Here is a 25,672-nt window from a genome sequence, read left to right as displayed (position 1 = left end):
GATTGGTTGAATTATAACCATAAAGCAAGAACTCAAAGAAAAAGAGGATAGAAGGGGAGCTTCAGTGGTAAACCTGGAATTAAAGCAAAACCATGGAAGAGATCTCAGCAGGTGGCCAACCTTACTAGTCAAGCAGCAACAACATAGATGAACTTGGCTAAGAGTGGACTAGATCAGTTCGACAGCAGTGGATCGAAGCATAATGAACACTGGAGGCAGCAATTTGTGGGGTTGGAAGACATTTTGTCTCTATCATCAAAGAATATTGCCAAAAAAAAGTAAAAAAGCTTCAAGAGTAGCTCATTAGGCCACATGAGGATTTGGCAGCTCTGAATATGGCCCTAGAAAATGGTAGGAGAAATTGACAGCTGGATTGTTGCCTTTGAGTTAAAACAATCAGGCTGAGAAGATCCTGGAGCAGCTGCCACTTGGAAACTTCATTGAGCAACCTGAAATAGGAGGAAAGCCTGGGCTTTGAACTCATATGAATCTCAGCTGGTCAGAGCTGACTTGCAGGATAGTGAAAGAGTTAGAAACAAATGTGTGTATAGGTACTTGAACAGAGTTTGAATTTAGGCTAACTTTGGACTGAATTCAGTGAGTAGTATGAGAAGGGGCTTATGCAGGGCAAAAAGGAAACCATCCTAAGCAGGAGAAGAGGGATAAAAATATTTCCACTGACTCAGACCTGAAGACATGAAATGATCAAGTCCGAATTATAGCATCAAAAAAGTCTGAGCATTATTATGGAGGACAGCAACAAATTAGCTGATTCAAATATTAGCCAAAATTAATACAAATTAACTCCTAACCACCCTCTACTGCAAACTGTTAGGCACTCCCAGAAAGAATGAAATGAGAGCTAGATACATTTTGAGTGGGCAAGATGATTAAGAGGAAAGATTTTTGCCCTAGGAGTATCAGGCCCTAACCATTTTCATTATGTTTTGAGGACATCAGAAGTTTGGGTTTGGTGAGAGGATAGAGAGGTTAAAAAAATGTGAAAGAAGGGAGAATACCAACAGCCAACTTTGCACATTGATAATATTGCCCAGACCTAGTCAGTATCAAATAATTCCTTTCAATGGCCGTGCCCAGTGAATCAAAGAGTAAACGAATCACCCAGAAACGTTTAATCATTTTTAAGAATCTCTACCTCTAAAAGAGACACTGAAATATTATGGAGACAGCCTGAGGCTGAATATGACAATACCTGGATTCTGGGAGGCGGAGCAAGATGGCCGAATAGGAGCAGCTCCAGTCTCCAACTCCCAGCGCGAGCGACACAGAAGACCGGTGATTTCTGCATTTTCAACTGAGGTACTGGGTTCATCTCACTGGGGAGTGCCGGACGATCGGAGCTGGTCAGCTGCTGCAGCCCGACCAGCGAGAGCTGAAGCAGGGCGAGGCATCGCCTCACCTGGGAAGCGCAAGGGGGAAGGGAGTCCCTTTTCCTAGCCAGGGGAACTGAGACACACAACACCTGGAAAATCGGGTAACTCCCACCCCAATACTGCGCTTTAGGAAACAGGCACACCAGGAGATCATATCCCACACCTGGCCGGGAGGGTCCCACACCCACGGAGCCTCCCTCGTTGCTAGCGCAGCAGTCTGTGATCTACCGGCAAGGCAGCAGCGAGGCTGGGGGAGGGGCGCCCGCCATTGCTGAGGCTTAAGTAGGTAAACAAAGCTGCTGGGAAGCTCGAACTGGGTGGAGCTCACAGCAGCTCAAGGAAACCTGCCTGTCTCTGTAGACTCCACCTCTGGGGACAGGGCACAGTAAACTAAGACACACAGACACCTCTGCACAGACGCAAACGACTCTGTCTGACAGCTTTGAAGAGAGCAGTGGATCTCCCAACACGGAGGTTGAGATCTGAGAAGGGACAGACTCCCTGCTCAAGCGGGTCCCTGACCCCTGAGTAGCCTAACTGGGAGACATCCCCCACTAGGGGCAGTCTGACACCCCACACCTCACAGGGTGGAGTACACCCCCGAGAGGAAGCTTCCAAAGCAAGAATCAGACAGGTACACTCGCTGTTCAGAAATATTCTATCTTCTGCAGCCTCTGCTGCTGATACCCAGGCAAACAGGGTCTGGAGTGGACCTCAAGCAATCTCCAACAGACCTACAGCTGAGGGTCCTGACTGTTAGAAGGAAAACTATCAAACAGGAAGGACACCTACACCAAAACCCCATCAGTACATCACCATCATCAAAGACCAGAGGCAGATAAAACCACAAAGATGGGGAAAAAGCAGGGCAGAAAAGCTGGAAATTCCAAAAATAAGAGCGCATCTCCCCCGGCAAAGGAGCGCAGCTCATCGCCAGCAACGGATCAAAGCTGGACGGAGAATGACTTTGATGAGATGAGAGAAGAAGGCTTCAGTCCATCAAATTTCTCAGAGCTAAAGGAGGAATTACGTACCCAGCGCAAAGAAACTAAAAATCTTGAAAAAAAAGTGGAAGAATTGATGGCTAGAGTAATTAATGCAGAGAAAGTCCTAAACGAAATGAAAGAGATGAAAACCATGACACGAGAAATACGTGACAAATGCACAAGCTTCAGTAACCGACTTGATCAACTGGAAGAAAGAGTATCAGCGATTGAGGATCAAATGAATGAAATGAAGCGAGAAGAGAAACCAAAAGAAAAAAGAAGAAAAAGAAATGAACAAAGCCTGCAAGAAGTATGGGATTATGTAAAAAGACCAAATCTACGTCTGATTGGGGTGCCTGAAAGTGAGGGGGAAATGGAACCAAGTTGGAAAACACTCTTCAGGATATCATCCAGGAGAACTTCCCCAACCTAGTAGGGCAGGCCAACATTCAAATCCAGGAAATACAGAGAACGCCACAAAGATACTCCTTGAGAAGAGCAACTCCAAGACACATAATTGCCAGATTCACCAAAGTTGAAATGAAGGAAAAAATCTTAAGGGCAGCCAGAGAGAAAGGTCGGGTTACCCACAAAGGGAAGCCCATCAGACTAACAGCAGATCTCTCAGCAGAAACTCTACAAGCCAGAAGAGAGTGGGGGCCAATATTCAACATTCTTAAAGAAAAGAATTTTAAACCCAGAATTTCATATCCAGCCAAACTAAGTTTCATAAGTGAAGGAGAAATAAAATCCTTTACAGATAAGCAAATGCTTAGAGATTTTGTCACCACTAGGCCTGCCTTACAAGAGATCCTGAAGGAAGCACTAAACATGGAAAGGAACAACCGGTACCAGCCATTGCAAAAACATGCCAAAATGTAAAGACCATTGAGGCTAGGAAGAAACTGCATCAACTAATGAGCAAAATAACCAGTTAATATCATAATGGCAGGATCAAGTTCACACATAACAATATTAACCTTAAATGTAAATGGACTAAATGCTCCAATTAAAAGACACAGACTGGCAAACTGGATAAAGAGTCAAGACCCATCAGTCTGCTGTATTCAGGAGACCCATCTCACACGCAGAGACATACATAGGCTCAAAATAAAGGGATGGAGGAAGATTTACCAAGCAAATGGAGAACAAAAAAAAGCAGGGGTTGCAATACTAGTCTCTGATAAAACAGACTTTAAACCATCAAAGATCAAAAGAGACAAAGAAGGCCATTACATAATGGTAAAGGGATCAATTCAACAGGAAGAGCTAACTATCCTAAATATATATGCACCCAATACAGGAGCACCCAGATTCATAAAGCAAGTCCTTAGAGACTTACAAAGAGACTTAGACTCCCATACAATAATAATGGGAGACTTCAACACTCCACTGTCAACATTAGACAGATCAACGAGACAGAAAGTTAACAAGGATATCCAGGAATTGAACTCATCTCTGCAGCAAGCAGACCTAATAGACATCTATAGAACTCTCCACCCCAAATCAACAGAATATACATTCTTCTCAGCACCACATCATACTTACTCCAAAATTGACCACGTAATTGGAAGTAAAGCACTCCTCAGCAAATGTACAAGAACAGAATTATAACAAACTGTCTCTCAGCCCACAGTGCAATCAAACTAGAACTCAGGACTAAGAAACTCACTCAAAACCGCTCAACTACATGGAAACTGAACAACCTGCTCCTGAATGACTACTGGGTACATAACGAAATGAAGGCAGAAATAAAGATGTTCTTTGAAACCAATGAGAACAAAGATACAACATACCAGAATCTCTGGGACACATTTAAAGCAGTGTGTAGAGGGAAATTTATAGCACTAAATGCCCACAAGAGAAAGCAGGAAAGATCTAAAATTGACACTCTAACATCGCAATTAAAAGAACTAGAGAAGCAAGAGCAAACACATTCGAAAGCGAGCAGAAGGCAAGAAATAACTAAGATCAGAGCAGAACTGAAGGAGATAGAGACACAAAAAACCCTCCAAAAAATCAATGAATCCAGGAGTTGGTTTTTTGAAAAGATCAACAAAATTGACAGACCACTAGCCAGACTAATAAAGAAGAAAAGAGAGAAGAATCAAATCGACGCAATTAAAAATGATCAAGGGGATATCACCACCAACCCCACAGAAATACAAACTACCATCAGAGAATACTATAAACACCTCTATGCAAATAAACTGGAAAATCTAGAAGAAATGGATAATTTCCTGGACACTTACACCCTTCCAAGACTAAACCAGGAAGAAGTTGAATCCCTGAATAGACCAATAGCAGGCTCTGAAATTGAGGCAACAATTAATAGCCTACCAACCAAAAAAAGTCCAGGACCAGATGGATTCACAGCTGAATTCTACCAGAGGTACAAAGAGGAGTTGGTACCATTCCTTCTGAAACTATTCCAATCAATAGAAAAAGAGGGAATCCTCCCTAACTCATTTTATGAGGCCAACATCATCCTCATACCAAAGCCTGGCAGAGACACAACAAAAAAAGAGAATTTTAGACCAATATCCCTGATGAACATCGATGCAAAAATCCTCAATAAAATACTGGCAAACCGGATTCAGCAACACATCAAAAAGCTTATCCACCATGATCAAGTGGGCTTCATCCCTGGGATGCAAGGCTGGTTCAACATTCGCAAATCAATAAACATAATCCAGCATATAAACAGAACCAAAGACAAGAACCACATGATTATCTCAATTGATGCAGAAAAGGCTTTTGACAAAATTCAACAGCCCTTCATGCTAAAAACGCTCAATCAATTCGGTATTGATGGAACGTACCTCAAAATAATAAGAGCTATTTATGACAAACCCACAGCCAATATCATACTGAATGGGCAAAAACTGGAAAAATTCCCTTTGAAAACTGGCACAAGACAGGGATGCCCTCTCTCACCACTCCTATTCAACATAGTGTTGGAAGTTCTGGCTAGGGCAATCAGGCAAGAGAAAGAAATCAAGGGTATTCAGATAGGAAAAGAAGAAGTCAAATTGTCCCTGTTTGCAGATGACATGATTGTATATTTAGAAAACCCCATTGTCTCAGCCCAAAATCTCCTTAAGCTGATAAGCAACTTCAGCAAAGTCTCAGGATACAAAATTAATGTGCAAAAATCACAAGCATTCTTATACACCAGTAACAGACAAACAGAGAGCCAAATCAGGAATGAACTTCCATTCACAATTGCTTCAAAGAGAATAAAATACCTAGGAATCCAACTTACAAGGGATGTAAAGGACCTCTTCAAGGAGAACTACAAACCACTGCTCAGTGAAATCAAAGAGGACACAAACAAATGGAAGAACATACCATGCTCATGGATAGGAAGAATCAATATTGTGAAAATGGCCATACTGCCCAAGGTAATTTATAGATTCAATGCCATCCCCATCAAGCTACCAATGAGTTTCTTCACAGAATTGGAAAAAACTGCTTTAAAGTTCATATGGAACCAAAAAAGAGCCCGCATCTCCAAGACAATCCTAAGTCAAAAGAACAAAGCTGGAGGCATCACGCTACCTGACTTCAAACTATACTACAAGGCTACAGTAACCAAAACAGCATGGTATTGGTACCAAAACAGAGATATAGACCAATGGAACAGAACAGAGTCCTCAGAAATAATACCACACATCTACAGCCATTTGATCTTTGACAAACCTGAGAGAAACAAGAAATGGGGAAAGGATTCCCTATTTAATAAATGGTGCTGGGAAAATTGGCTAGCCATAAGTAGAAAGCTGAAACTGGATCCTTTCCTTACTCCTTATACGAAAATTAATTCAAGATGGATTAGAGACTTAAATGTTAGACCTAATACCATAAAAATCCTAGAGGAAAACCTAGGTAGTACCATTCAGGACATAGGCATGGGCAAAGATTTCATGTCTAAAACACCAAAAGCAACGGCAGCAAAAGCCAAAATTGACAAATGGGATCTCATTAAACTAAAGAGCTTCTGCACAGCAAAAGACACTACCATCAGAGTGAACAGGCAACCTACAGAATGGGAGAAAATTTTTGCAATCTACTCATCTGACAAAGGGCTAATATCCAGAACCTACAAAGAACTCAAACAAATTTACAAGAAAAAAACAAACAACCCCATCAAAAAGTGGGCAAAGGACATGAACAGACATTTCTCAAAAGAAGACATTCATACAGCCAACAGACACATGAAAAAATGCTCATCATCACTGGCCATCAGAGAAATGCAAATCAAAACCACAATGAGATACCATCTCACACCAGTTAGAATGGCAATCATTAAAAAGTCAGGAAACAACAGGTGCTGGAGAGGATGTGGAGAAATAGGAACACTTTTACACTGTTGGTGGGATTGTAAACTAGTTCAACCATTATGGAAAACAGTATGGCGATTCCTCAAGGATCTAGAACTAGATGTACCATATGACCCAGCCATCCCATTACTGGGTATATACCCAAAGGATTATAAATTATGCTGCTATAAAGACACATGCACACGTATGTTTATTGCAGCACTATTCACAATAGCAAAGACTTGGAATCAACCCAAATGTCCATCAGTGACAGATTGGATTAAGAAAATGTGGCACATATACACCATGGAATACTATGCAGCCATAAAAAAGGATGAGTTTGAGTCCTTTGTAGGGACTTGGATGCAGCTGGAATCCATCATTCTTAGCAAACTATCACAAGAACAGAAAACCAAACACCGCATGTTCTCACTCATAGGTGGGAACTGAACAATGAGATCACTCGGACTCAGGAAGGGGAACATCACACACCGGGGCCTATCATGGGGAGGGGGGAGGGGGGAGGGATTGCATTGGGAGTTATACCTGATGTAAATGACGAGTTGATGGGTGCAGCACAGCAACATGGCACAAGTATACATATGTAACAAACCTGCACGTTATGCACTTGTACCCTACAACTTAAAGTATAATAATAATAAATAAATTAAAAAAAAAAAAAAAAAAAAATACCTGGATTCTGGTCCTAGTGACCACTTACCAGTCATGTGACCTTGAACAAGTAGCTTAACCTCCTGATCGTCAGTATCTTTTTCTGCAAAGCGGAGATAATTAGACCTGCTTGTCTTTCCCATACAGTTATCAATGAAGTTTTAGTTGAATAATAAATGTCTCAGAAAACTATAAAATCCTGTGTCGGTATGTCATTCTAATAGTTTTGTTCCTACAAAATAAACCTCCTTAAAACTTTACTTTGTTACTGTCACTCACACTCCGTACATTTGAGGATGATCCATTGTCTAGAGAAAAATAAGTATCTTGAAAGCATTCATATTTTTGACTTCAACTATTCACTGCTGAATTCTCCATACTAACAAACAAATTTTGTACTATTATGGCCTAGTGCTTTTACTCAATCTATTAAATTGACTCCAGAAAAAAAAAAAAAAAAAAAAATTCTTCAAGACTCAATTCAGTTTGCCTGCCTTTTCAGATGAATCTAGCCCATAAGGATCTCCCTTCTATGTGAATGCCAAAAACCTTTACTATTGATACTGTTAATTTAGTAATTCATAGTTGTCTAGGTTTTTTAACCAGTTTTCTAATGCTTTTGTGCTCTTTTATGTCATACATTGTTAAAATCTCCCTCTGATTATGTCTTATTTCCCCAACTATACTATATGTAAATTGAAGATAGCAGGGACTATCCCCCTCAACATATTTCTGTTTCTCCCATCAGTTAGTGGTATTAACATAATAGAAGGCTGCTAAACAGTTGAATGTATTTCACTGCTGCCATTGCAATCACTGAACTGTAAATCTGCCCTGCATTGCAAAAGACCCCTAGCTTCACAGCCACAACACACTGCAACTGAGCTTGGCCACTCAAGTGCAAAATCTCAGTCACAATATCATTTCAGAACTCACTTCACTGATCATAGCTCTGTCTGTGATGTGGCCCAGGACATATATTTAGATTGCAAGGCTGCATACCATCATCAGGAACTGTCAGGGCAAAGTCTTGCCTATGCAGTAAGTATTGCCATAAAATTCAACTTTTCTTGCCGTCTCTTCCAATATTTGTTATCCCAAATGATTATCAAGAATCAATCACTTACTGATCTGTCTTCTCTGCCCCTTGACTAAAAAATGGTACAGGCCGGGCGCAGTGACTCACGCCTGTAATCCCAGCACTTTGGGAGGCGGAGGCGGGCGGATCATGAGATCACGAGATTGGAGATCGAGACTATCCTGGCTAACACAGCGAAACCCCGTCTCTACTAAAATTACAAAAAATTAGCCAGGTGTGGTGGCAGGCGCCTGTAGTCCCAGCTAAACTAGAGAGGCGGAGGCAGGAGAATGGCGTGAACCCGGGAAGCGGAGCTTGCAGTGAGCTGAGGTTGCGCAACTGCACTCCAGCCTGGGAGATACAGTGAGACTCCGTCTCAAAAAAAAAAAAAAAAAAAAAAAAAAAAAAAAAAAAAATGGTAGAGCAGAGACAAATGGGCAACCAAAGTGTATAAGCCCCGGACATTTACTTCCTCATGTCCCATCTTTCTAGCCTGGTGATGCCCAATACCATACCTCCTAGCCACATATGACAATAAGCACATGAAATATGGCTAGTGCAACTGAGAAATGGAACTTTTAATTTAATTTTAATTTATTTAAATTTATAAACTGAAGCAGAATGAAATGGTTTTTTGTTAAACACAACTTTATAATATGACCAAGATTACTTTTCGTTTATCCATTGAAAATTTAGCATTCAAAGTAAGGGGTGCTGTAAGTATAAAACACACACTGGAGTTTGCAGATTTAGTATGCAAAAATACATAAAATTGCTTTAATAATTTCTATGTGATGACTAATTGAAATGATATTTGGACACAGCGGACTACACAAAAACATATTATGAAATTGACTTCATGGCTTCTTTTTTTGCTTTTTTAATGTAGCCACCAGAAAATGTACTATTAGATACATGGCATGTATTATTTTCCTATTGGATGGTGGTCCTCTAGCTCATCACCTGGTACATAGAAAGTGTGAATAACTAAGAATATTACATACATTATCCCACTTCATGAATTCTGTTTTATAGATGAGAAAATTGATGTTTAGGAAGATGAAATTACATCACTATTACATAGCTGGTAAGTGATGGAGCTAAGGTTCATACTTAGATTTGTTTCTCACTAAAGCCCATAATGAACAATTGATTGATTGGGACATTTACCTCCTTGCATTACAAAACTATTGCTCTAATATGATCAGAAATTTATTTTTTTAAAATACAGCCAAAATTGACTAAGCAATTACAAACAATGAAAAAATTCAGGCAAAAGTTGGACAAAAACCCAATCTGGATTGTTTTCAAAACAGAATCCAAATTGTGCCAGTCAAGAATATGATAATAGAAAAACAAGGAGGAAACAACTGACAGAAACACAGAACAAGCAAAACTCAAAGGAGGTATTGGTTTAAATATTCCCCCAAAGAACTGTCGCAAACATGTACCAAAACAATAACAATATTATTCATTTCTCACAGTTTTGTCATTTCATTCCTGAAGGAAGTTTTCCAAGCAATTCAGAGTCTTGGCCAACTGGCCTTCATCCGAATAATGAGTAGAGTATTGGTATATTTTTGGAATCTGAAGAATTGCTCCACAGGAGGCTAATTATTTGCAACTTGAATTTATACCCACTTCACATTAATTTCTGTATCTTGCCAGGCTTTCAAACTGCCTTTAGAAAGTAGCAGTGGCAGTGACATCCGACCAGATTCCTGATGCCACTTCAGAGACACATTCTCATGCAGAAATGGAGTATGATCCTGTCATCCATTTTGGAAATCTGAATTTTTTTCTACAACTATAAAATGGTATGAGTAAGGCTGGTAAGTGAGACTGGCTTAACAGTTTATCATGTCTTTGGAGGTGTTGATTCTTCAAGTATATTTCCTGAGCAAATAATCTAACAGGGCTGAAACTCTATATCTGAGCTCTATAAATTATTGACCAGCACTATCAAGCTCAAATAAATCCCTTTGAACATTTTTCCCAAATACAAATACTCTCTCTCTCATACACACACACACACACACACACACTTGCAAGTATATCTTTGCACCAATATGTATCTTTACTTATATGGGTTTTGCTTTGCATTAGGACAAAAATACTTCTGTGAAATAAATCAAGAGTATTATTTGAAATCAAGTTACATGTCATTTTATGTAGTGATACTAGGTGAGCCCAGATTCTCTTTGGCACTGTTAGCCCTATCCAGAATTGTAAAAATATGCTCCTCTTTCAAGTGGACTAAAATCAGTTTTCTTTCTGAAATCTAGAGTGTACCTACCCAGATGTAAGTCACACATGTGGTTAAGTTACATTTTCTCACAAGAATTATTTACATTTTCAGAAGAAACTCTTGAAGCCTGGAAAGATTCATGATACACAGGAATGAATATGTAACAGTATAAATTTCAGACAGACAGACAAATATCAGTGATAAAATATGAAAACAGAACTATTTCCTCCCCAAATGGTGTCATTTTGGCTGCTACTTACTCACAATGACAGTCCTGCTCTTCAGAATCCCACTTAGTTGGAAATTTACATGGACGTTTCAGTCCTCCAATCAATTTTCCCTCCCTTTTTCCTTCTTTCTTTCCTTCAAGGGATATTTACAGTGAATGCGACATATGTATTTCCTGCACCAAGCTCATGTGAACATACACCTTTTGGATGTGGGTTTAGGTGGTATGTATCCGCATAAGGAATGGTCAGAGTAGTCCAACTTTAAGCTGTTTGAAAACAATGGCAAATAAAGAAAAATAGATGCCCAAGCCTCTCTCCTTTCTGAGAGTTTCCCAAATATCCCTGAACTGAAGCTGGAATATTTCAGCTCTCTTTGAAGCCACTGCTGCTTGTTTTGCTCCTGCAGCTTTCTCCAGCTGCTGTCACATCTGTGTGAGATCACAGCAAGCTTGGCTGCTTTAATACTTTGGTATCTGTTATGTTAGCTCCTGCTGGAACCTGGCACCTCAACTCTTCTATCAGCTCAGATCATCGTCATTACCATCCAGGCTGACCTCAGTCTCAGCCAGCGGCTCTCATGTAGTCTCCCTGTTAGAGGCACATCTCGGGCAGTAGACAGTCACAAACTACTCCCCACGGCTGTGGGAAGAGGTTACATATGACTGCTAAGCTCAGTCATATTTTATCAAAGCCTTTGATCTCTGGTTTGATCTTTGCCAAGATCTGTGACACAAACAGGTCTTTGCTCACATGGCAACTGGTGCTTACTAACTCAGTTCCCTTTTTTTACTTTGAGCATCCTGCTGTCTGTATATTAATGCTGTCTAACACTAAATGAAAGGTCGAAGTAAAAATAGGCCCTTTGTGATAGAAGACATTTTTCCTTTCACCCTATTGGCTTTTTCCAGGGCCCCACACTTTTGCAAAGCTTTTCTTTGTACCTGCCTGAAGGGCATCATTAGATCGTTTTCTGTCAGTTCCTTTTTTGTCTTGCAATAGACAAATTTTAGAGGGACTCTAAGGTAAAATAATGTTGTATGTGTTGCACATTAACTTTATTAGATAAACATTTAATATTTTAAACAGTTATCATGTGTAAATGAAAAATATTTTACCAAGCAATGACCCAAAACTATCTTTCTCTGTGTGTGTTGTGTATTCTGAATGGCTCTTGAAAAAAAATAGCTCTGTTTAAAGGAATAATTAAAACGATTGTAATGAAGATAATTCTGAAAACCTAGAAATGAAAGAAGTCAGACACATTGGATGGGATGAGGAAAACAAAATCACTCAGAATATCAACACCCAACAGGGGCAAGGATTGTGCACTTGACTCCTGGGGAATGGGAAGCCCTTCTGGGATTTAAGAGTAAGAATGGAAATGCCAGAAGCACAGAATCATTTAAATAGTGACAGTAGGCAGAAATGGAACAGATGAACCACTTAAAGGCAGAGGGTTTCCATGAAGAGAATCATTCAGGTAAAGACTAGGGCAGCAGTGGAGGGGGAGAAAAAAAGCTGCAAATTTAAGTGAGGTAGCAAGATTTGGCAATCAATGTGGCAAACAAAGGGCAGGGATATTTAAAGCTCTCACAGGGAGTTTGAGTTTGGATGTCAAAGAGAAAGACTGAAACCCAAAGTTGCTGCCTCCTATAAAATACTATTAAGGAGATAAAAACAGTGGGAAAGACAGGTACAAAAATAATAATAACATCTTACCCTAGTTCCAACATCAGCCGTTCTGACCATCACTGGGCCTTATTAAGCAGGTAAAAACGTTTAAAAAAAGACTGAAAGGCATTCCAAATTTAAGAAATCTGTAGTTTCAAATACATAAGAAAAACACGATCAGAATACAATACAAACAAAATAAAAAAGGCATTATCACACAATGGAACCAGGCAAGAGATTAAGTTACAGATTTGGCCACTGATTGACCCAGCTTTTTACCTTTTATTTTGCCATAATATAATGGGTCATAAACAAGAATGATGAATAAGAGCAACATGCAGTAGGACATTATAAACTGGACTTAATATCTGAGTAACCTGGGACTTATTGTCAGTTCAGCAGCTAATCACATGTGGACCTCCTGGCTTTCTTAACATCGCCTCACCTAATTGCTGTACCTCAGTGGCTACTGCTTCTCAGCCTTTCTCTTCAGCTATTTCCCCTGCTCAAAAATCTTAATTTTGGAGTATACTAGGACTTATTCCCCAGCCTTCTCTAAATACTCTCCCTTTTTAAGAGATACTATCTTGTCCCATGGCTTCAAATACCATCAATATACAAAATGATCCTCAAGTTTCTATTAAATATTTCTAACTCTGAAATCCTCATTCAGCTCCAAGCTCATAACCTTACTGAATATCTCTATAAATATATCTAATAGATATCTCATAGTTAATGGGTCCAGTACTGAATTCTGGATTTCTCCCCAACCCATCTATTCTTTCCCCAGGCTACCCATGCGTTTTAGTCCATTTTCACGCTGCTGATAAAGACATACCCAACACTGGGCAATTTACAAAAGAAAGAGGCTTAATAGGATTTACGATTCCACGTGGCTGGGGAAGCCTCATGATCATGGTGGAAGGCAAGGAGGAGCAAGTCCCGTCCCGTCTTACATGGACGGCAGCAGACAGACGGAATGAGGAAAACGAAAAAGTGGAAACCCCTGATAAAACCATCAGATCTCATGAGGCTTATTAACTACCACAAGAATAGTAGGGGGGAAACCACCCCCCATGATTCAAGCATCTCCCACCAGGTCCCTCCCACAACATGTGGGGATTATGGGAGTACAAATCAAGATGAGATTTAGGTGGGGACACAGAGCCAAACCATATCATTCTGTCCCTGGCCCCTGCCACATCTCACGTCTTCACATTTCAAAACCAGTTATGCCTTCCAACAGTCCCCCAAAGCCAACTCATTTCAACATTTACTCAAAAGTCCATAGCATGAAGACTCATCTGAGACAAGGCAAGTCCCTTCTACCTATGACCCTGTAAAATCAAAAGCAAGCCAGTTATTTCCTAGATACAATGGGGGTACAGACATTGGGCAAATACAACCATTCCAAATGGGAGAAATTGAACAAAACAAAGGGACTACAGGGTCTATGCATGTCCTAAATACAGTGAGGCAGCCAAATCTTAAAGTTCCAAAATGATCTTTGACTTCATGTCTCATATTCAGGTCATGCTGATGCAAGAGGTGGGTTCCCATGGTCTCGGGCAGCTCCACCTCTATGGCTTTGCAGGGTACAGCCTCCCTCCCGGCTGCTTTCATGGGCTGACACTGAGTGTCTGCAGCTTTCCTAGGCACATGGTGCAAGCTGTCAGTGGATCTGACATTCTGGGATCTGGAGGACAGTGGCCTTCTTCTCAAAGCTCTACTAGGTGGTGCCCCAGTAAGGAATCTGTGTGGGGACTCCGACCCTACATTTCCCTTCTGAACTGCCCTAACAGAGGTTCCCCATGGGAGCCCTGTCCCTGCAGCAAACTTCTGCCTGGGCATCCAGGTGTTTCCATACATCTTCTGAAATCTAGACAGAGGTTCCCAAACCTCAATTCTTGACTTCTGTGCACCCACAGACTCAATGCCACATGGAAGCTGCCAAGGCTTTGGGCTTGCAGCCTCTGAAGCCACAGCCCAAGCTCTACATTGGCCCCTTTTCAACCATGGCTGTAGTGGCTGGGATGCAGGGCACCATGTCCCTAGACTGCACACAGCTTAGGGACGCTGGGCCTGGCCCATGAAATAACTTTTTCCTCCTAGGTCTCCAGGCCTGCGATGGGAGGGGCTGCTGTGAAGACCTCTGACATGCCCTGGAGACATTTTCCCCATTGTCTTGGTGATTAACATTCAACTTCTCATCACTTATGCAAATTTCTGCAGCCAGCTTCAATTTCTCCCCCAGAAAATGGGTTTATCTTTTCTATCAGATTGCCAGGCTGAAAATTTTCTGAACTTTTATGCTCTGCTTCTCTGATAAAACTGAATACCTTTAACAGCACCCAAGTCACCTCTTGAATGCTTTGCTGCTTAAAAATTTCTTCCACCAGACACCCTAAATCATCTCTCTCAAGTTCAAAGTTCCACAAATCTCTAGGGCAAGGGCAAAATGCCACCAGTCTCTTTGCTAAAACATAACAAGAATTACCTTTACTCCATTTCCCAACAAGTTTCTCATCTCCATCTGAGACCACCTCAGCTCAGAACTTATTGTCCATATCTCTATCAGACTTTTGGTCAAAGTCATGCAACAAGTCTCTAGGAAGTTCCAAACTTTCCCACATTTTCCTTTCTTCTTCTGAGCCCCAAACTGTTCCAACCTCTGCCTGTTACCCAGTTCCAAAGTCACTACCACATTTTGGGGTATCTTTTCTGCAGCGACTCACTCTACTGGTACCAATTTACTGTATTAGTCTGTTTTCACTCTGCTGATAAAGATATACGCAAGACTGGGCAATATGCAAAATAAATGTAATTGGACTTACAGTTCCACATGGCTGAGGAGACCTCACAATCATGATGGAAGGCAAGGAGGAGCAAGTCCCATTTTATATGGATGGCAGCAAGCAAAGAATAATGAGGAAGATGCAAAAGCAGAAACCCCTGATAAAACCATTAGATCTCCTGAGACTTATTCACTACCATGAGAACAGTATGAGGGAAACTGCCCCCATGATTCAATTATCTCCCACTGGGTCCCTCCCAAAATACGTGGGAATTATGGCAGTACAATTCAAGATGAGATTTGGGTGGGGATACAGAGCCAAACCATACCACCATCTCAGCTTTCCAGCCTTACCATCAACCTAGATAATCAAGCAAGAATTTAGGAGGCAACCTTGATTTCTTTCTTTCTCTCATCCCCGATAACCAACCCATCACATATCCCATTGAGTCTATCTTCAAATATATCCTATAATCATCCATTTCTCTCAAATTCACATCTGTCACCATAGTCCATGATGTCATCACATCTCATTTGACTAAAACGGCCTACTAAGTAATCCTCCTTCTGCCAGATGATCTTTCAGAAATATCTATCAGATCAATCTCATGTTATGTATATGTGTACTATATGTAATATACATAACATGTGGTAATATAAGTACAAAAATGTTTCAAGAAAATTTAGAATAAAAGGCAACTTACCAGTACCTAAAAACTCTCCATGATCTGGTTCCACTCTCCTCTTCAAGCTCATCTTGTGATGCTCTCTCTCCTGCTTATTCATGAGGCTTCAGCCACGCAGGCCTTGGTTTTGCTTTTCTTCATGTGCTAAATCTTCACTATTACACTTGCTATTGCTCCATTTAAAATAGTATGTCCCATATCTTTGTAAGCCTAGATTCTCCTTTTCTTTCAGTTTGGTGTTTAGTGTCACCCCTGAAAGGACTTTCGTTAAACACCAAATCTAACATGGCCAATCCTCAACCATAGTCACTCTACCACAACCTCCTGGTTCTTACATATAGGTTCACCACTCTATTCTCAGCAGCTGGAAAAGTGCTTGGCACAATGTAAATGTCCCAGAAATATTTGTTACTTAACTAGTCTGGGCCTCAATTTTCTCATTTTTAAAATTAAAAGCTATATTAGATGACTCTCAATTTCATCCAGTTCTATGATTTATTTTAAATAACTTGAGCAGATAAAAGTTTTATAGATGGACTCCCAGGTTAAACCAATGTAGACACTTAATAAGTGTTTGCTAATAAATAAAATTATATCTAAGCTAGTATTTTGTACATATGTAAAGATGTAGTCACCAGAGCCTCTGACACATTGCTCTTTAGGGTTTAAAAGGGAGGTTTGATTTGCCTCCTATTAATTTAATTGAATTCACCAGAGTAAATGTCACCTCAGCAAAAACCTCACAAAGACAGTGAGAGCTGACATCCAGCTGGTAGGCATTAGTACTACAATATGTGTTGTTCACGAGTAGCATCTTTTCGGATTGGTCAGTCTCTGTATCATATGGAGGTTAATATTTTGATTCTCACACATCTCCAACCCATGACTCTATTTAAGCCTATCAGTTCCCAGAACTTATAAACAAGGATCTCAGCTAAGGTCTTTCAGTTAAGATAATACTAGGCAACAATGGGCATGAAGCCAATTTACTATTCTAAACCAAGGACCAGAAAAGAGTGCATGGAGAATACTGGTCATATTTGTTTACAGCATATTTGACTTAATAAAATGAGCACCCAGTTTTTCCTAAAAGTTGATTCCCTATTGATGGGATTCAGTTTGTGGAGGTTTGTGGGTTTTTTTTCTTTTAATCTTGTTTCATATTTTTCTGAATTGAGTTCTGATGAGCCTGTTCTGCCTCCTAGAAATACTTTCTCAAGTTATTACACACTTGGTGGTATTACTTGTATCCATCGGAACCACAGCAGAGATGCATTTGAGAAAGTGATTTAAAGATGTTATTGCTTCCATTTGTTTATGAGTTTACTGAGGAATGTCTGGGCATCATACGGATTTCTGCTATATCAAGAATTATTTTGTCTTTAAAAAGTTCAAATGATGTTGCATAATAGATGATTTTTTTTTGTGATCTTTTCTCGGTCTTCTCAAAAAATATTGGAAATAAATAAAATCTAATTAGAACAGGAAGACTGAGGAATACTTAGGCTCAGCATTTCAGTATAGCAATGAGTCAGCTTTATAATTATTTTAAAGTGTCAGAACAATATGTCTTCATATCATTACAATAACTTAAACATTAAATAGTATTCACTGCCTACTGTAAAATCTCACCATATGTAAAAATTCTATTCATAATAAAATTTCTTCTTAAATATCTGGACTCATTAAAAATAAAACAGAGAATATATATTTTTAGATGATAGAAATGTACAATATTTAAATGAAGCTTAAAGTTCTCAAAATTGTATTTCTCTTCAAACCTTAAAAGAACATTGAAAATATTTTGAAAATCACTCATGAATCATGATTTCCTTTTGATGTTATTTATTAGTGAATAACATGTATAAGGTATCACTTTTCACTGTAATTATGTATCTATATCTTATCACGAATGGTAGATTGTGAGTTTCTTGGAAGAAGAATTTAGATTTCATTGCTCTGTACATGCCCCTATATTGCACGGGAACTTGTACATGACAGGCACTCAATTTAAATGAAGGTATGAAATTCACAATACTCTTGTTTTGCTTATGAAAAATTAATGAGGCTACTTTAATTCAGTTTTGAGGTTTTGACATTCAAGAGACATTGGCCAAACAAATCCCTTTCCCTAATAGGTATTCATACTTATATTTCTGGAACTGTTGCCATTACAAATAGCAATAACTTCAGAAACATCAGAAATAAATTGTGGCAATGCCAAACACTGAGATTCAGGGTAGACCCATCAGTTCACAGTTTGGTCTGAAAAACTTTTTCTACTTTAATAAAAAATAACCTATCAGGAAGTCCAAAAATGGACTAATTTTCCCAGTATCTTTGGTATTTGAAGTTAACATCAAACTAAAGCTCTCACAACCTCTTCAGACAAGTGTTGACTCCCTGGTCCCATTACAGATCCAATGGGTTTCTCTATCATAAAACATGAACAGAGGTTACCTAAAGTTCTCATTTTACTATGTTAAGTGAGTAAGCCAAACTGGCTTAGAATGCCTTTTTTTATAATTGTAGGGAACGCAATAACAATAAGTACTTTGATTTCACAAATGTTAAATAGAAATGTAAAAAGTAAGATAAAATAAAATAAAAACCATTGTGGAAAGTAGAAATAAATAAATTGCTAAAGAATAGAGCATTATCTCCTAAAGTCTTCAGGAAGGGAGACAGAAAGAAAGGAGAAATTTTTTTAATAAAAAAGAATAAGGTGATATATTCCAAGGGATAAAGAAATTAGAAGACATTAAAAAATATTAAGGGGACTGACTATTGAAAAAGCAAAAGAATTTCCAAACGCTTTTAAATGACTTACAGGAACAAGCACACTTTAAAATACCTGTTAGAGAGATCTTACATGTTCATAAATAGGAAGACTCAATGTTGTCAAGAAATTAGTTCTTCCCAATTACTTCTATGGATTCAATGCAATTCCAATCAAAATCTCAGCTAGTTATTTTGTGGATATTGACAAAACAATTGTAAAATTTTTATGGAGAGGTAAAAAATCCAGGATAGCCAGCACGGTATTGAAGGACAAGAACAAAGTTGGAGGATTGACACTACCTAAATTCAAGACTACTATAAAGCTATAGTAATGAAGACAATGTGGTGTTGATGAAAGAATGGACAAAGGGATCAATAGAACAAAATAGAGAGCCTAGAAATAGATGCACGTAAATGAAGTCAACTGATTTTTAACAAAGGAGCAAAGGCAATACAATAAAAAGAAGTGTCTTTTGCAGATGGTGCTAGAACAACTGGACATCCACATGCAAAAAGGAAAAAAAAAGAATGTAGACACAGATCTTAAACACTTCATAAAAATAAATACAAAATGGATTCTAGACATAAATATGAAATGCAGAAGTATAAAACTTCCTATTGTTTCACATTGTTACAAGCATTTACAGTTGTCAATGTTCTGGTTTTTAGCCATTTCAATAGGTTTGTTGTAGTATCTCACTGTTGAAGTGAACCTTTTTAAAATATGCTTATTTGCCTCCTATGTTAAAAAGATAACATAGGAGAAAACCTAGAAGACCTTGAGTGTGGGAATGACTTTTAAGATACAATACCAAAGGTATGATTCATGAAAAAAAAATTGATAACCTAGAATCTGTTACAATCAAAAAGTCCCTGTGAAAAAGACAATGTTAAGAGAAAGAGATTGACATAAAACATTTGCAAAAGACATGCCTGATTAAAGATTTCTAGCCAAAACATACAAAGAACACTTAAAACTCAAGAATAAGAAAACAACCCAATTTAAAAAATAGGCCAAAACCTTAACAGACACCTCACCAAAGAATATTTCAGAGGCAAATAAGCATATTAAAAAAAGTTTCACTTCAACAGGGAGATACTACAACAAACCTATTGAAATGGCTAAAAACCAGAACTTTGACAACTGTAAATGCTGGTAACGATGTGAAACAATAGGAACACTCATTCATTGCTGGTAGGAATGTAAAATGGTCCAGCCACTTTGGAAAAAAGTTTGGCAGTTTCTTACAATACTAAATGAACACTTATCACATGATTCAGCAATTCCACTCCTTGGTATTTACCCGGAAGAGTTTTAAACATACATTCACATGAAAACTTGCATACAGATGTTTATGGAAATTTTATTGATAATTGCAAAAACTTGGAAGCAACCAAGATGTCCTTCAGTAGGTGAATGGATAAAGAAACTTTAATATACCAGGCAATAGAATATGATTTAGTGCTAAAAAGAACTGAGGTATCAAGCCATGAAAAGACATGGAAGAAACTTAAGTGCATATTGCTAAGTGAAAGAAGCCAGTCTGAAAAGAGTGCATACTGTATGACCATATGAAATTCTAGAAAAGGCAAAACTATGGAGACAATAAAGTGATCAATTGTTACCAGGGGTTGGCAGCAAGAGGATAGGCAAAACTCAGAAATCAGTGAAACTACTCTCTGTGTGATGCTATAATGGTGGATACATGTCATTAAAAATTTGTCCAAGCCTATAGAATGTGCAACACCAAGAATGAGCCCGGGCGGGGCTGCAGTAGCTCACACCTGGGATTGGGCTGCAGTAGCTCAATCCCAGCACTTTGGGAGGCCGAGGCTGGCAGATCATGAGGTCAGGAGATCCAGACCATCCTGACTAACACAGTGAAACCCCGTCTCTACTAAAAATACAAAAAATTAGCTGGGTGTGGTGGCGGGCACCTGTAGTTCCAGCTACTCTGGAGGCTGAGGCAGGAGAATGGCCTGAACCCGGGAGGCGGAGCTTGCATTGAGATGAGATTGTGCCATTGCACTCCAGCCTGGGTGACAGAGAGAGACTCAAAAAAAAAAAACAAAACAAAGAAAAAGAGTGAGCCCTAATGTAACTATGAACTTTGAATGATAAAAATGTGTCAACGTAGGTTCATAAATTGTAACAAATATACCACTCTAGTGAAAGGTATTATTAGCAGGGGAGGCTATGCATGTGTGGAGTTAGAGAATAACTGAGAAAATACTGTATCTTCTGAATTTTGCTAACCTAAAACTGCTGTTAAAAAACAACAAAAAAAATTAAGCATTTAAAAAAATTACATCTTTAATGAAAAATGTGAAGATAAGAGGTTTTCATAGCAACTCCTTGAATTTAGGATATTAACATATAACTTTGTCTACATCTATATACATATAATGAATTGAAAATTAAATATGTGAAACTATCATTTATACAGTAAATTTTCAAATTTTATTTGGTGACATTAGGGAAATGCAAATTTAAAACCACAGTGAAATAATTCTACACACCTATTCGAATATCTAAAATTCAAAAGACTAATAATACCACAGGTTGACAAGAATGTGGAACAATAAGGACTCTAATTCATTGCTGAAGAGAATGCAAAATGGTACAGCCCACTTTGGAAAACAACTTTACAGTGTCTTATAGAGTTACCATAAGACCAAGTAATTCCACTCCCAGAAATGAAAACATTTGTCTCCAGAAAGATACGTACACTGTATATGAATGTTCATAGAAGCTTCATTCATATTTACTCAGTTTCTGCCCTAGTGGGTATACCAAAGTATATTTCTAACATTAATTCTTATGGTTAACATCAGCGTCCACCAGTTACTTCTCCACAGGATTTCTCTTACTTTAGATGCAACCTGCATGACTTAAGAGTTATACACATTTATGAGAGGCTGGCTATAAATTCAAAGGTTCCCATGACTTTCTCACTAATTTACAAAACAAAAAGCCTTACAAAACTCACTAAAAGTACTATACTTACAAATGAGGTTTTATTATAAAGACTATGCTCAAATAAAAGAGACTCATTGGGGAAGGCATGACTTCTCTCTGTGCGTCAGAGGGCATTGCCCTCCTGGCATATCAACGTCTTCACAAAAGACGCTACACCAAACCTTTAGACCTTTTTTTTTTTCTTTTAGATGAAGTCTTGCTCTGTCACCCAGGCTGGCGTGCAGTGGCACGATCTCGGCTCACTGCAACCTCTGCCTCCCGGGTTCAAGCAATTCTCCTGCCTCAGCCACCAGAGTAGCTGGGATTATAGGCATGTACCACCATGCCCGGCTAATTTTGTACTTTTAGTAGAGATGGGGTTTCACCATGTTGGTCAGGCTGGTCTCGAACTCCTGACCTCGTGATATGCCTACCTCGGACTCCCTGTTTAGAGTTTTTATCAAGGTCTCATTATGTAGGCATGATTGATTAAACATTGGCCTTGGGCTTGAACTCAGTCTCTAGGTCCTATCCCTAGAGGTCAGGAAGCTGGAAGTTCTAACATTCTAATCATGTGCTTGACCTCTCTAGTGACCAGCCCTATCCTGACATAATCTAGCTCTGCCACTTTCACCGCTATGAGTCACCTCATTAGCATAACAGAGGTATCTCTATCACTCAAAAAGGCCTAAGGATTTTTAAAGCTCTGTTCCAGGAACCAGGGACATATACTATATATATTCTCTTTTATACCACGGTACCTAAAACCTGAAAACAAACGAAATATCCATTAATCCATTAATAAATAGAGAATAAATTACTGACAAACACACTGGGATGAATCTCAAAAGCATTATGCTAAATGAAGAAGCCAGATATACAACTATATATTCTATGATTCCATTTGTCTGAAATTATATAAAACACTGAACTAACAACAATAGTGATAGGGGTTTGGGAGTGGGATGCGAAGACAGAACTGGCAGTGAAAGAGAAGAGGGAGGAAACTGTCTGGAGAGATAGAAATGTCCTTTCTTTTGATTATAGTTGTAGTTACACAGCATATAACATTTGTGAAGACTGGTCAAACAGCACACTTGAAATGAGTAAGTTTATTGGGCATAAATTTTACCTCATCAAAGCAGATAAAACTTGTTTTTAAAAAAAGTTAATTGGTTAGATGTGATATCAAGCCTCACAGACTAAAAAATGAACATTTCGATTCACTTTTCTGAAAAGAAGTAAAAAAAAAACTTTTACTAACCTAAATCAGCATCAGTAAAGATGAGCATTAACATGATTTTTAAATATGAATAGATTAGAAAAAGAATAGCACAGTACTAATGATGCACAAAGAAAGGCGTACTTTCTACAACATAACCAAAAATCACGAGTAAGCATTTAAACATGGCAAAGTAGTAAAACAAAATTAGACTTCATTGAAATGCATTAAAAACTGTATTATGATAAGATTTATCAAAAATTGAAATGTGAAAAAAACTATGTATTATGATAAGATTTATCAAAAATTGAAATATGAAAACAAACACATATCTCTGACAATAATGAAAAAACTTTTAACTGGTTTCATTCATCATTTTCTGATATAAAATCTGTTGGGAGCAAGGGAGGAAGTGACTTTATTATCATTGACTATTTTTATTAAGCTCACCAATTAAATAGGCATCTCTAAAGCACATAAAAAGGCATCTTTGGTCTACTTATTCTTAAATGGTATTATGGTGATAATGATGAGAGATGCTAATTGTCCACAGTAAGAGGAGTCCTGAACACCCTTTGTTCAATTTCAAGCACCTCATTATTAAAAATTTGCAGACTTCTATAAAAAGTCATCAGAAGGGCTGAGGGCTAATGTAATTCATTCATATGAAAAGGTCAAAAGAACATCAAGGATGACATACAATTAATCCTCATTAATTTGGCCTCAGATTATTCAAAGTTGGGGCTTTACAGAAGTTGGGGCAAACCTGGACTTTGAAACAGCCGAGACATGGATGAGTTGCATTAAATGATGTTCAGGGCTTACTGCGTATGGTTAAGAAAAATAATTTTTAAAAGGCAGAATAGTCCATTATGAAGAATTTTGGGACAGAACAATTGTGTAATGTCTCATGGTGGCCTTATTTTTCAATGTTGAACATACGAAAAACAAAAACAAACAAACAAAAAACCCCTAAAACTTTGTATTTTAATTACTCAGTCAGGAATAATTTGACGATGTCTAGAAAACTGGTTAATACTAAGTACATTTAAAACTAGCTAGTGTGTAAATTCATTAAAAAAGATCATGGTGCCCTTATTCCTCAATTTTGAAAAAAAAAATCCCCAAAACTTTACATTTTAATCACTTAGGAATAATTTTATGATGTCTAGAAAATTTGTTAATGCTAAGTACATTCAAGCCTGGCTAATGTGTAAAGCATAATGCTAAGGTATACATTTATAATAAAAGAGTATTTTCCAAATAATTGAAAAATGCATTGCCTCCATCTAGGGACACATTTCCTGGATTAAAAATAACAAGAGGCCGGGCACGTTGGCTCACACCTGTAATCCCAGCCCTTTGGGAGGCCTAGGTGAGAGGATTACATAGTAAGGAGATTGAGACCATCCTGGTAAACATGGTGAAACTCCGTCTCTACTAAAATACAAAAAATTAGCCAGGCATGGTGGTGCGCACAATGTAGTCCCAGCTACTCAGGAGGCTGAGGAAGGGGAATCAATTGAACCTGGGAGGCAGAGGTTTCAGTGAGCTGAGATTGCACCACTGCAATCCAGCCTGGCGACAGAGCAAGACTCCATCTCAAAAAAATGAAAAACAACAGGAAAACTGGATTCATAATCAAATGACTGCTTGATGAGAACAGAGTTAGAACAAAGGTAAAAAAAAATGTGTTTCATTTAAGTAAGAATAATCACACCCGAATTGTAAAGAGAGTCAGATTGCAATTAGTTACATGCATTAGGCATTGATTCTTGTTTGCTTCAGTTAAGGTCACTTTCTCAACTTGTCTCTAGATATTGAGATGCAGGGTTTACTTGCAGTTCAGATTATCACCTATTCAAATACTACATTGAGCAATAATATTCTTTAAGCAGTAAAGTGTTCCTTATTAAAGCATGATCTCCAACAATTAGGTGCCATAATAAATTGTTTTTTACTATCTGGCTATATACATAAGTGAATGCGACTTTAAAGTAGTGATTAATTTCTATGAAGGAATGATAAGAATGGATTTTTATGAAATATCCCTGTTTTACTTCCTCATTGTGCAATTTATTTATTCTTTCAACACTACTCCATTCCAAACACTGTGTTGGCACTGGGGATTTTATAGTAAACATAGAATTGGCCCTTGCCTTCATGGAGCATTCTGCACCTAATAGTGGAACGAAGCAGCCTGCATTTGTTAAAACAGTATCTCTATGAGGTTATTTCAGTTCATGAATGAATTTCTCTGAACACCTGGTATAGCTCATGTGGTTAGTTAGACATGCAAGTCTCATAAAGCCAGTAAGAACTTGCAAGGAAATGGGAATTGTATAACATGATTTAACATGTGGGTGTTTAAGGAGCATGTTAATTAATTGTCCACTTGATTATTTTCTTGCTATTTGGGAGAATAATTGCCATTCAACTGTGTATTGCCAGTAGCAGAAACTCTTTGAAATGGATATTAGTTATTCATTACCGTGTCTTTGAGCCCAAATACTTCCGTGGAAATACTTCTATGAAATTATAATAAAAGTTAGTAGGCAAATACAAATTAATTTCTACTATCTCTTAAATATATCTAAAGCAAAAAAACACGCCTCAAATATGGTCATGA

This window comes from Macaca fascicularis, chromosome 5, assembly GCF_037993035.2.
Source record: "Macaca fascicularis isolate 582-1 chromosome 5, T2T-MFA8v1.1".
NCBI classification, from domain to species: domain Eukaryota; kingdom Metazoa; phylum Chordata; class Mammalia; order Primates; family Cercopithecidae; genus Macaca; species Macaca fascicularis.
This window is presented reverse-complemented; position numbering follows the sequence as displayed.